We start from the raw sequence: 12,659 nt of genomic DNA, 5'->3' as shown, positions 1-12,659 counted from the left end.
TCCCCACCCTTAAGCATTATTTGAACTACACTGGGTAAAGCACTTCCCAGGGATAGCCAAAGATGCTGAAGTTTTATATTTCAGGAGATACCATTTCAAAAAGGAAACAAAAATAAAAGTTCAACTCCTTAATAAATCTTTGGGTAATTCCACCACCACCACCCCCGCAACCCCCCCACCCACCCTCCGCCAACGACAGCCCTGTCCTAAAATGAAAACCTGGTTCCTCATGAATTTCTTTCCCCCGATCTGCCAAGTATATCCCTATCTCTACCTATCTTATTCTTCTCATGCACCTCATCAATAAATACCTAAGGTTTCCCTATTTCCTACAGAGTTAGCGTACTAACTCACTCTGATCTCAACAGTTTGAATTAGGGAACACAGAAACTTCGTAACATTGCCAGAAATTACTTTGCTAACCAATACCTTAAGAAAAAAAAAAAAGTTTAAACAAAAGGTGGCAGTCGTGATTACACAACTGTGTACATCTGTCAAAGCTCATCAAACTGCACACTTAAAATGGATGAATTTTACTGCATGTAATTTATACCTTAATAAAGCTGATTTTTTAAAAAGAGTGAGGGCAGCCCGGGTGGCTCAGAGGTTTAGCACTGCCTTCGGCTCAGGGCGTGATCCTGGAGACCCAGAATCAAGTCCAGCATCGGACTCCCTGCATGGGGCCTGCTTTTCCCTCTGCCTGTGTCTCTCATGGATAAATAAAATCTTTAAAAAAAAACAATAATAAGAAATAATAAAAAAAAAGAGTGTATTTCTTCAGCAAGTATTTACTGAGCATCTATTATGTGCTTCAAAGTTTATACCAAATCTTTCAGCTTGACTGTGTCCTACCTGTAACTAATGTGCTTTACTTATAAGCTGACACTATCCCAAAAAGCCAGTATTACATGAAAAATGGTTCAGCTTCTGATTATGAATGTCACCCTAATTATGGCCTCTACAGTGGAAGGACCATTAGCTATCCAAATCTTCCATTATATAAGTGAAATCTATGATCACCCAAGTACTCTGCATTTCAACACAAATGCTTCCATGGTGGGGGGGGATATATAGATAAATAAATATATATATATACACACACACAATATACACATCTACAGTATATAGGACACACCACTAGCACAAAAACATCTCAATAGCATACTGACAGCATTGCTGGAAGAAAAAGAAGGCAATACTCCTGGGGAAAGGACCTAATTGGCTTATTCTACGGTCCAAGGTGAGCCAGTGGCTGAGTTAAAGGCCTAGAAATTAATGCAGTGTGCATAATGGGAGATAACCAAGGACCTCACAGACTGGGTTTGAATTCCAGCTCCACCTCTTACCATCCTGTATGTGTAAACCTGGGGCAGTCACTTTACCTTCTGACCTTCAGTTTGCCCATATGCGAAGCAGGGAGGCCAATTACGACCTCACAGTATTGTTGTGAAAACTCTATGAGATATACACCACCGAGCACAACTACTGGGCACAGAGTAGGCAACTCACCAAAATTAAGCTCCCTTTCTTGGTCTTAAATTATTCAGGAGTAAGAAAATGCCTATTAATCGAGGCTAATTCATAATCCCTGTTAGTAATCACAGTACAACAATGAACCTGTACTTGCTGCCTTGTTCATACTCAACTCCCTTCCCCAGCCCACTATTTCCAGTTTTTCAAACTTTAGTTACTATGTTTAGAAAAGGGATTTAATTTTAGAAACCTGGAAAATTCTTCTGAGTAAATTGAGCAAAACCTTAATCTGCCCCAAGGGGAATCCTGAGCAAAAATAATTATTTCTGACAGAAGAATTTTTCTATGGGAGTTACTTAATTTAACCACACGAATGCTACCAAAGCTGCACACAAGGTGACAAAACAATCTGGAACATACCGTACAGATTCTCCAAAGGGAGATACCCTCCTAAAATCCAAACCTCTCCCTCCCTTCCTAATCTAATAAAATCTTACTAGGTGATCTGAGTTCCCCCAACACGAGTCCAGCTCCTTATAGGCCAGAACTGCAGCAGTCCTTAAAATGCCCTGAACAAAAAAAAAAAAAAAAAAAAAACACCTCTGCAAACGTCCCCAAAAGGCAGGGAGGTCCAGAGAATATTTTCTCCCCAATCAACAGATAAGGCAACCAGGAGCTCCGAAGCACACAATTCTTTTCCCCAAGGTCATTCGAGTCAGCGAAGGGAGGTGTGACGGAGAATCTGCAAGCAATCCCTGGCTTTCTGGAGATTACACTGCAGGGCTGGTTTTCTGTTGGGCTGTGGATGGGGGGGCTGGAGGGGGGCAGGATGGAAGAGGAGCGGGGGGGGGGGGGGGGCGCCCGGTCTCTTCCCTTCTTCCCTTCTCCCACCCTCAAGTGTGAGCACTGGTCTCGGCATTTCCGAAACAAGCCACAACAAGCTCTGCAGGGTTAGGAAAGGGGCTGACGCGACGGAGAAACAGATGCTCCAAAGCAAGACGGTCTTTCTGGGCTCGCAGAGCCTCCTCTCCAAGGTCATTCAGAGAAACCGCAGGCACGTCTGCGGGCTCCCCCGCGGGCTCCGAACCCGCAGCCCGGCCGCCCGGGAGGCCGGCTCCCCCGCAGCAGGCAGCCTCCGCAGCCCGAGGCCACGGCCCCCGCGGCCGCGCTTCACTCCTGCGCTCCGGGCAGCCATGGCTCCTTCCCGGCGCGGGGGGGCGCGGGGAGGGCGCGGGGCGGCGGGCGGCGGAAAGTTCACCGCGGCGGGGCGGGGGCGGGGGGCGGCCCGGCCCGGCTCGCGCGCGTCCCCCTGCAGATTCCACCATTAATTAGTCCTAAGGACTGTCTACTGGCAACTTAAACAAAGCGAATGCCTCGAATTCCTTCCCGGCCCAGCGGTCTGGCTGCGAGGCCAGCATCGGCCGGGACGCGGGCCGGCGCGGCGGGCCGACAGCTGCGGCGGCGGCGGCGGCGGCGGCGGCGGCGGCGGCGGCGGCGGCGGCGGCGGCGGCGGCGGCGGCGGCGGCGGCGGCGGGACCCCTCCCCCTCCCCCGGCCCGCGCCCCCGCAGCCCGCTCCCGCAGCCCGGCCGACCCTCCCTCCCCCCCCCTCCTCCTCCTCCTCCTCCTCGGGAGCTCCCGGGCTCTTCCTGTAAGATCACTTCCTTCCTCCCCGGGTGCCCGCGGGCCCCGCGCAGCCCCCTCCCCGCCCCCCCCCACGCCGGACCCCAAACTCGACCCGAAACTCCCCCCCGCCCTCCCCCTCCCGAAAACGTCCCCTCGGCTCCCTGCCCCGGAGCCTCACTCCCACCAGAACTCTCGCAGAACCTTCCCTCCCCCTCCAAAAGAAGAATTTCCAACTCCAAAAAATTTCTCAAGGTCTCGCCCCAGAAGGTCTCCCCTTCCGAGCCCTTTCCCCGAAATTCCTCGCCAAGGCCGCCCCCCTCCCCCGCCTCAACTCCATACCCGCCCCCCCCCAGCCCTCCCCGGGGTGCGCCCGCCGGTCCTGCCCTGGCGCCCCTGGGTGCCCCGACCCCTTGCCCGGGCAGGCTGCCCCTCCGGCCGCCCCCTCCGGCCGCCCCAGCCCCCCCAGCCCCCCGCGCCGCGCGCCCGCCGCCTCCCCGCCGACCCCTCACCTCGGCGGCCCGCGCTCCCGCCCGCGGAGGGGTCCAGCGCTCCGCTCCCGGCGGCCGGCGCCTCCTCGGGCTCCCCGGGACTGACAATGAGGGGCGGGGCCAGATGGTGACGTCAGCCCCGGGGGCGGGGCCTGTCGTGGGGGCGGGGCTGCCTATCAGCCCCGCCCCCTCCGTTCTTTTCCTCCTTCCCAGGACTTGGATTTTGCCAAGTTTTTACTGCTTGCCTAAGTGCCTGGGTCCTGTGCTAGGCGCGGTGTGAAATCGAAATGACAGATAAGAAAGATGTCCTGCTTTCAAAAGGGGCACTCCTGGCGGGGGGTGGGGTAACGGGGTGGGGGGGAGGATTAAATGAGATAATCCACGTAAAGGTGTTTAGCCCAGAGCCTGGTATTGAGTAATCACTCAACGAATACTATTTATGATACTCAGCAATTGTGGAAAAGGCCTTCAATGTGGAGGCATGGGTTCCAGTCCCCAGCTCTGCTATTCATTCATGGTGTGACCTTAGACAAGTCTTTTCCCCTTTATGTTTCTCGCTTTTACCTTCTTTAAGATGGGAAGGAGTGATGACCAGATGATCTCAAAAGTCCCTCCAATAATTCTATGACACAGTTCCCAAGGTACCAACGGCCCAGAGAAGTGGGGAGGGGGGCCTTTGAAGGGACCCCAAAACCCACAGCCAGTATGGTACAGGACACAGCCACAGACACACTCCCCACGGATGCCCTCCCACGTCCTGGCACAGAGCTGCATTCACAAGCCAGGACACAGATGCGCTGAGAGTGGCTACCCCTCAGACTATAGCAGCATAGCTGGTCTCTTGAGACATCTCTTGTGTAAACTCCTTATTGCCTATGGAATAAGGGCCAAAACCCTGGCCTGGTCTGGTCTCTCCCTACCTTTATACACACACACAGACATACACACACTGTAAAGTTTATCCAGACTTCCACCTGCACACCCACTGCTTTCCCACATCTGCCCCATGGCTCATGCTCTTCCTCTGCTGTCTCATCTCAACTTACAACTCCTCCTAGATTCCCCCAACCTGGAGCCGACTCTCCCTGTTCTCAATAATCCAATACCTGTGTGTTGTATTTAACTCTCATGTGCGCATGAACACATTTTAACTAGTATCGCATTGACCTCCTGTTTGTTTCTTAGCACTTCCTCACTTCCTTGAGGTCAGAAACCACGAATGTTTAGTAGTGCCAGAAAACCCAGGGATTATACACCCATGTTCTGGCCCATGCTAGCTCTCATTCTTCTCATGTGTAAAATGGGGATATTCATTTGGTCCTTGCAGTGTTTGTTCTGAAATTACATAGAACACTGTGCGGAAAGCACTGGGCACAGTGCTCCAGAAATGATGTAGTTGTCATTCTTATTTTCATCATTACCATCAGTATTATCTCCAGCTCCTAATACCACATACCACCCCTCGTGATAATTCACCCAATCATTTCATAGAGTTAGACTCTGAGGTCCCGAGAGAGGAAGAGGCCCACTAAAAGTGGCCCTGCAGAACACTGCCTTTGGAAGTGAACCAACACTACAGTTTCTAGACCCCAGGGAGATTCTGTGGAGTCACTTCTGACGCCTCAGGGTGTCTCTGTCACTCAGCACCTGTCCAAGTGGGGGACAGCTTCGAGTTCTCTCGGCAAGTTATTTGCGGCAGAGCTGACCCATTTCTCCCTCATGCCTTTCTGCTCTCACTTCCCTTACAAAGAGATAGATCTGTGTTAAACTGCCCTTGGCATCTCTGCAGTCCCTGAGGAGAGCTGCAGCAAGGCACTGGGCGTTTCCAGAGTGCTGGCCTGTGGGAAGAGGGAAAGGGCTTTGGGGTTCTGATTAATTTCCTGAGCTGCAGACAGGCAAATGGTTGTCCTGAAATGCCTGGGCTGGTTCTCAAGGGCCCCTAACAAATTGCAGCTTATTTTTAGAAGAGGAGATTCAAAAATGCCACTTCCCATGAAAAGTAGGCATGGCCACAGGATTGCTCCAGGCAAAGAATGGGCCTGTACTGAGTTCCTCCTATGTGGGGACGCCAATTCCAAGCATTGCAAACCATTGGCAGAGAGAACCCAGGATGCACAGCGGAGGTTCTGAAGGCAGAGCATTCTCTCCAAGATCCATGAGCCCATCCATCACATCTTCGTTCATTCACAGCAAAAGGTTTGGCACAGAAAAGCTCAGAATGCAAATCTCAGCTCCATCACTTGCCACTTATGTGACCTTGGGCTTTCAAGTCTCTGCCCCTTAGCCTCTCATCTGAAAAAGTGAAAATAATAATAGTACCTATCTCACACAGTGGCTGTGAGGATTGAATGAAATAACATATGGAATAGCTTTGTTCAGAGCCTAACACTTTTTTCACGCCCTGATACAGTGGCTGCTGCTACTACTTCAACACATCCTCCCAATAAGGCCTGTCCTATGCTGGCCTCTGGGCCAGAAGTAGGGCAAACAGGGAGTCCTCACATCAAGAATCTCATCAGTAAAAGGAATGGGGTAGATTTTCGGTTCTTGGTACTTTCACTGCAAAGCATTTCTGTTGCAAATATTTTTGCCACATAACCCATTGGCCCTCAGGCAACTTTGCCATTAAAGATCAAAATAACTGGTTGACAGTTTGATAGTTTGATAGTTTGGTTTCATCCAACTGGTTTGGTTTCATTTCTCCACTTCTCCATTTCTCCACTTAGTACTCCTATTTTTGTATTATATAGATCATAGTCCTCATAATGGTCTATACAGTGGCACAGAGTTTTGAACCCACATTTCCCAGAGAACATTGGAACAGCTATCAAGGGACATGTGACAAAACCAGACAACAGAGTAGAAGGCTTCCACAGAGCAACAGAAAGCTCAGTTACAAACATGCATCCTAGTGTTTGGAGACTGACACCCCTTTTAAGGAAGGAAGAAATTTTAGTGAAAAAAGAAAAAGTCTGGGGGACCTGGCTGGCTCAGTAGGAGGAGCATGTGACTCTTGAGTTTAAGCCCCACATTGGAGGTAGAGATTACTTACATAAATAAACTTTAAAAAATGAAAAAGAGTAAGGTATGGAACTATAGGTATAGTGGGACCTCGTGGTTATAACTTATATGCTCAGTACAAGCATAAAAGTGGAGAATATAGAGAATGAAATAGGATGCTTTCCCCTTTTTTCTTTCTGATTTGCTTTTCTCTGTGGGTGTGTGCATATAGCAGGAACTTCCAAAAAGACTCTACTAGATTCTAATAGAGAAAAGAGGGGATGAAAACACAGGTCATGGTAATCAGCAGTGGGCATCTGAACCAGCTGTGCATACTGCCATAGAAAGTTCCACAGTTTCCATCTCATTCCAGGAAAAGCCCCTGCCCAGACAAGTCTCATCCTCTCCCCATTCTCCAGCCCTTAGCTACACTCAGACTTCAATGCTACAGCCAAAGGCAAGACTCCTAACAAAACTTCCAGAAGCCAAGGCAAGGACAGGAGGAAAGACTTTAAAGTAGGAAGAATTTTTTTTTTTTTTTTTTTTTTGCTGCCGGTTCTGTGCCCCTCCCAAAGAATAACAATATGTCAGCATCTTTTGTCTACTGTGCCTAAACTTGCACTTTTGTTTTTCCTCATATCTTTCTGCAATTTAAATTTTTTACAAGGAGCATACATTACATGGTCATCACAAAAAATGCAATAAAGATAGGCATAAAAGGAAAGCTAACCAAGCTGAGGTTGGTCCACTTTTGTTGGTCACAAACAATAAAGCAGACGAATGTGGTTGAGGCCAGTGCTAGGTTTCAGAGGAATCATAGAAAGTGAGAGTAGGAAGGGATAAAATCACCCTCAGTTTCTCCTGCCGTTCCCCGCAATGGCATGATTTCTAGTCCCTTCCCATCACAGGCCACCCACCAATCCGTGTATTTCATTCATTCATTCAACAAACATTTATGGATCCTTTACTGTAAACCAAGCATCATACTAGTCACTTTACAGATACTATCTCACGTGGATTAGAGAGGTCATTATTCCCACCTTGCAGATGAGGAAAACAAGGCTCAAGGGAGGTGAATGACTTGCCCAAAGTCTCACATCTAGTGGGATCTAAACCAAGACCTTCACAACTTCAAAGCCCATTTCCTAAAGGATGTGGGCTGAATTCCAAAGCAAATGACTTATGTCCTTGGGCAGCCATTATTGCATGGGTGGCCTTGGCCGAGTCACTGAACTCTTCTCAGCGGCAGTATCGCCATCGCTGAAAGATAAGGGTTTACCCAGATATTTATCTAAGTTACGTGCTTTGTAAGTTATAACACATACTACAAAGGGAAGTGGTTCTCCATCAACTCTTGAGGGACTGCTCACATCTTTAGATCTCTTGGTGCTCTCCCCATTAGCGTTTATCCCCCATTAGTGCGTTTAGGACAGTGATCCTTGCAGGAACTCCATCATTACCCCCACTAGCTTGGGACCTCCTCCAGGACAGAAATGACACTTAGTCATTTATGATCCCTTTCTGCCCCCAGTGCAGCATCTGGCATTGCAGCCCTCCATTCCCTCCCTCTTTTATTTATTTCACAACAAATGGCCAAGAGCCTAACATGTGCCAGACACGGCACAGACTGTAAGACAGCAAAGGGCTCTGCCTTCTTGGAGCATGGCTGATGGGGTAGAGAGACAAAATAACGTTAAACACAATTAGTTCCTTAAAAACAATCACATTAAGCACCACGGAGCATCAGGCTTGGGGAATGTGGAGTGGGAACCAACTAAATCCAGGACACAGGGAAGGCTTCCTAGAGGAGGTGGCCTTGAGGCTCAGAGAGGCTAAGAAATTTGCTCAAGACCACAAAGCTGCTAAGCACAAAAGCTGGGATTTTAACCTAGGAACACCTGACTCCAAAGCTCAAGCTGTGGCCTTCTAGAGAACACTGCCTTTCAATTCCTTCATCTTATTCTTCCCTGGTTCTTATTGGTGAGAAGGGAGTAAGGTCTGGTTAGCACTGGGTGCTCTAAAGCAATGCCCGTCCCCGCTTTGGGGATATGACTCTCCTTTGAGAATCTGGTGATATCTATGAAACCTCTCCCAGGAATTACATGGATATGACACGCCCACAATACCTTGCCTACAATTTCAAGGTATCCGGAAGCCCACGTTTTGAACTCACGCCACGATAGGACCATAGAGTGAATCTCAGAACCTCTGAAAAGAGACTCCAAGATTTCACAGGGACCTCAAACCCCAGACAGACCTCAGAAACTCTATGGGAAGATTCCCAAGATCCAGGAGAAAGATCCTGCAGAGATATTCTCAAGGTCCTACAGGCTGTTAAGGAATGTCAAATCCTCATAAGGCCGGAGTCTGCACTGAGGAACCCATCAGCCTTGGAAAGCTACGGTTCTTAACCCTTTTGGGGTCACTGACACCTTTAAACCTCTGAGCAAAAATGCAATACGGGGTACACGTAGAATCAAGAGGTGCACAGACTTCTGGGGGCCCCCGCATTCAGACCTCCTGTTCTTGAGCTGAACCTCCTGAACCCCTCAAGGACCCGGACCAGGTCCGCAGACTCAAGGTGCGCGCTGCGGAGGCAAAGGGACCCCGCAGGGTCGAATCCGGACCCCGCACTCACCTGCGACACCCTCCGACCTTTCCTCCCCAGCCCAGCCCCAGCGGCGGGGGCTCCTAGTGGGGCGGGGAGGCGGGACTCAGCGTCAGTGCAGCAGCGCCCAGGGGGGAAAGGGAGTCTGCGGGCTGCGGGGAGGGGTGCGGGGCGTGCGGGGTGCGGGGCGTGCAGGGTGCAGGGCGTGCGGGGTGCGGGCTGCGGGGAGGACTGCGGGGCGGGGAGCAGGGAGCAGGGAGCAGGGCAGGGAAGGCGGACTGCGGGGCGGGCTGCGGGGTGGGGCGTGAGGGCTGCGGGGCGGGGAGCGGGGCAGGGCATGCGGGGTGCGGGGCGGGGAGCGGGGCGGGCTGCAGGCTGCGGGGCGGGGCGTGCGGACTGCGGGGCGGGGCGGGGCGTGCGGGGTGCGGGGCGGGGAGCGGGGCGGGCTGCAGGCTGCGGGGCGGGCTGCGGGAGGACTGCGGGGCGGAATGCGGGGCGGGCTGCGGGCTGCGGGGAGAACTGCGGGAAGAACTGCGGGAGGACTGCGGGGCGGGCTGCGGGGAGGACTGCGGGAGGACTGCGGGGCTGCGGGGCAGGGCGTGCGGGGTGCGGGGCGGGCTGCGGGGGGGACTGCGGGAGGACTGCGGGGCGGGCTGCGGGGAGGACTGCGGGAGGACTGCGGGGCGGGCTGCGGGGAGGACTGCGGGAGGACTGCGGGGCTGCGGGGCAGGGCGTGCGGGGTGCGGGGCGGGCTGCGGGCTGCGGGGAGGACTGCGGGAGGACTGCGGTGCGGGCTGCGGTGCGGGCTGCGGGCTGCGGGGAGGACTGCGGGGCGGGCTGCGGGGTCGGGAGCGGGAGCGGGGAGGCGGCGCGCCCGGGAAGCCTGCGGGGGGCAGTGCGGGGCGCGCTCGCGCGGTCCCCCCCCCCCCCCCCGCCAGGGCGTGCCCGCCACCGGCTTCCTGCGGTGGGGCGGGGAGGAGGGAAGGCGCTGAGGGCGCGGGGCCTGGCAGGCGGGTTCCTGGCTTTCTCTCCGCGTTTCCTGAGCAGGAGCGCCGGGGGCTGGGACCCGGCACAGACCTCCTTCCCGGGGAGCGCAGCCAGGAAATCGCGTCCTTGTGAACTCGGTTCCTCCTCGGGCCGGAAGGTGCCGACTGCCGTCCACGGTCGTCCAGCCCTGCCCCACGGCGTGTGGGGTGACCCACTTACCGGGGGCGGAAGAAGCCCAGAGCCGAAACGGCAGACGTGGACCCCGCGGTGCGAGTGCGCTGGCTCCATCCCACGGACGAGAAAGCTGAGGCTTGCAAGGTCCCAATGGCCTGCCCAAGGTCATCGTTAACACATTACTAGGAATGAGAGCGCGGTCTACATTTCACTCTCCCGCAAATGCTCTAAGTATAATTGTGCCATCAGGTCCTCAGGAGTTAGGAAGATAACATGGGCCCTATTCTAGAAATGAGAAAACTGAGAATCAGAGAGGTCAAGTGGCTTCTCCAATGTCACACAGCCAAATGCAACCGAGTTAGAAATTAAACTCCAGTCTCCTGTTTCTGGAGCTCAGAATGGTCATTCCACTGTCCTGCTTCCCAGATGTCCTGCTTTAATGCATTACAGCCTAGTAACCTGAGGGCTAGAACCTTATTTGTTTTGGGTCCCCCCAAAACCCCACCTAGACTTGGCGCAAGGCAGATGCTCAGGGATGACTATGGAGCCCAGCACAGAAGCTCAAACTCAAAACGACTGGTAGGAGGCACCTACCTTGACTCCTAAGAAGAACAAACCTTCAACCAAGTGAAAATTCAGCCTCTGCTTGAATACTTCTATCATGGTGAATTCTCTCTCTCCCATAGTAGCCCATTCTCCTGTTGAACAAATATGTTTGGTCCAAATTATAAACACTGCATTTTGCTCCTGGCTCTCCCTATAAATAAAGGAAGACCGTTTCCTTTCTCGTGGCCACAATCTATGTGGCATGGTATTCTTAGCCATTTTATAAGGATTGATGGTTCAAAAATGTTCAGTTGCCTGTGAACTAGCACAATGTCAGCTGTTCACCAAAGATGTTCACCCTCCATGAATAGAGTTGTTTCAGAAAAAAGCAGCCCAGACTACATTTTCCACACCCCTTACGTAATTAAGTATGCAACTAGTTTTCACCAACGGGATGTGGGCAGAGACGATGCGGGCCATACCCAGGCCAAATCCGAGTCAAGAAATATGTATGCTTTCTCAGAGCTCTACTTTTCCTCTATCATCTGGATAGAGATATCCAGATATCATCTGGATGCCAACACTAGAGTGACCTTGGAAGACACACATACCAAATGTTGTCAGCCTGGGTCTCACTCAGCCTGGTCTCACTTGACTGAATGGAGCACACAGTGAACTAACCTCCAATGTGTTTAAGCACTGAAATTTCAGGATTTCTCTATTACAGCAGTTAACATAATTTAACACTGGGACTAACTTGGGTTCATTGGTCTATACATCACGGAGCACCGTGTTGGTCACACAGAAGATGCTCAAAACATAACCATCTAGCACTGACTGTGTCCAGTTGGCTCAGCTGGTCAGAAATTGTGTCTGTTCATATAATTGATGCATATGTCCTGCCTATTCCCCCAAAGGGTTTTGAGGTGGTTTCCATTGCAGCTTCAAGCCTACTTGATGAATAATTAAAGAGCAAGAATCAATGAGTCATGAAAGCCTGGACCAAAGGCCAGAGAGGAAGAAGGGAAAAAGATGAAAAATTGACTAACTAGAGCAGAAATACTAGGCTAAGATTCCTGAGGATAGCATTGTGGCAGAGCAAAAAAATGAAACAAAACAAAACACAAACCACTGCTCTGAGTTTCCTGGCAGTCCGAGCAAAGAGGGAAACAAGATGAGTTACAAATTGTATGGGAAGTAGCAAACATGTGATCAATGGGTGGCGCAGCGGTTTGGCGCCTGCCTTTACAAAACCTGGGGCCAGACTGTTATTTTGAAGTCCACGTCTACCATACCCTAGTCATGTGAACTTAGGCGTTATTTAACTTCTCATGCTTGTGACTCTTCATCTGAAAAATGGGGATGATATAATGAAACCTCTCTCTTTGGGGTCATTGGGAGAATTAAATTAGTTAAAGCATTTTCAGTTCTTATAACAGGTCTGTCGTGTACTAAATTCTATGTAGGAATCAGCTATTACTATAGTCTGATGGGAAGAATTAGTTTAGTGACTTGGGAGAGACGAATCTTTCTCGGGGAATGTATTAAACAAGGGACACCCTCCCCCCAGCTAATAAGGTGGGCTGTTTTTATGACATCCGCTGGGCCATGGGTCACATGGTTATTTCTCTTATTGGCTTTTGGACCAGACAAGCTTTGGCATCCTACTCACTGGGGAACTCGGGGGACAGGTTGCTTGGGGGTAACCTAGGGCCCTGGTCTCTTTCTGCTGACCTCTCCACAGGACAGGTAAGTGTCA

General features: G+C 51.5%; 1 protein-coding gene across 2 annotated transcripts in view; it reads right to left on the bottom strand.

Annotated features, from left to right (window-relative positions):
- LUZP1 (leucine zipper protein 1) overlaps window positions 1-3,702 on the bottom strand; it is a 90,202-nt gene extending 86,500 nt beyond the window's left edge. The window contains exon 1 of one of the 2 annotated variants that reach the window (XM_041765222.1): window positions 3,607-3,702. The gene's annotated coding sequence lies outside the window, so the exon portion shown is untranslated. The remainder of the gene's footprint in view (window positions 1-3,606) is intronic. The other variant, XM_041765226.1, reaches the window with a different exon arrangement.
- Between the last annotated feature and the right edge of the window lie 8,957 nt (window positions 3,703-12,659).

Source organism: Vulpes lagopus, chromosome 8 (genome assembly GCF_018345385.1).
Source record: "Vulpes lagopus strain Blue_001 chromosome 8, ASM1834538v1, whole genome shotgun sequence".
Classification (NCBI taxonomy): domain Eukaryota; kingdom Metazoa; phylum Chordata; class Mammalia; order Carnivora; family Canidae; genus Vulpes; species Vulpes lagopus.
The sequence above is the reverse complement of the archived record's forward strand: the minus strand, read 5'-3'. Positions and strand labels throughout refer to the sequence as shown.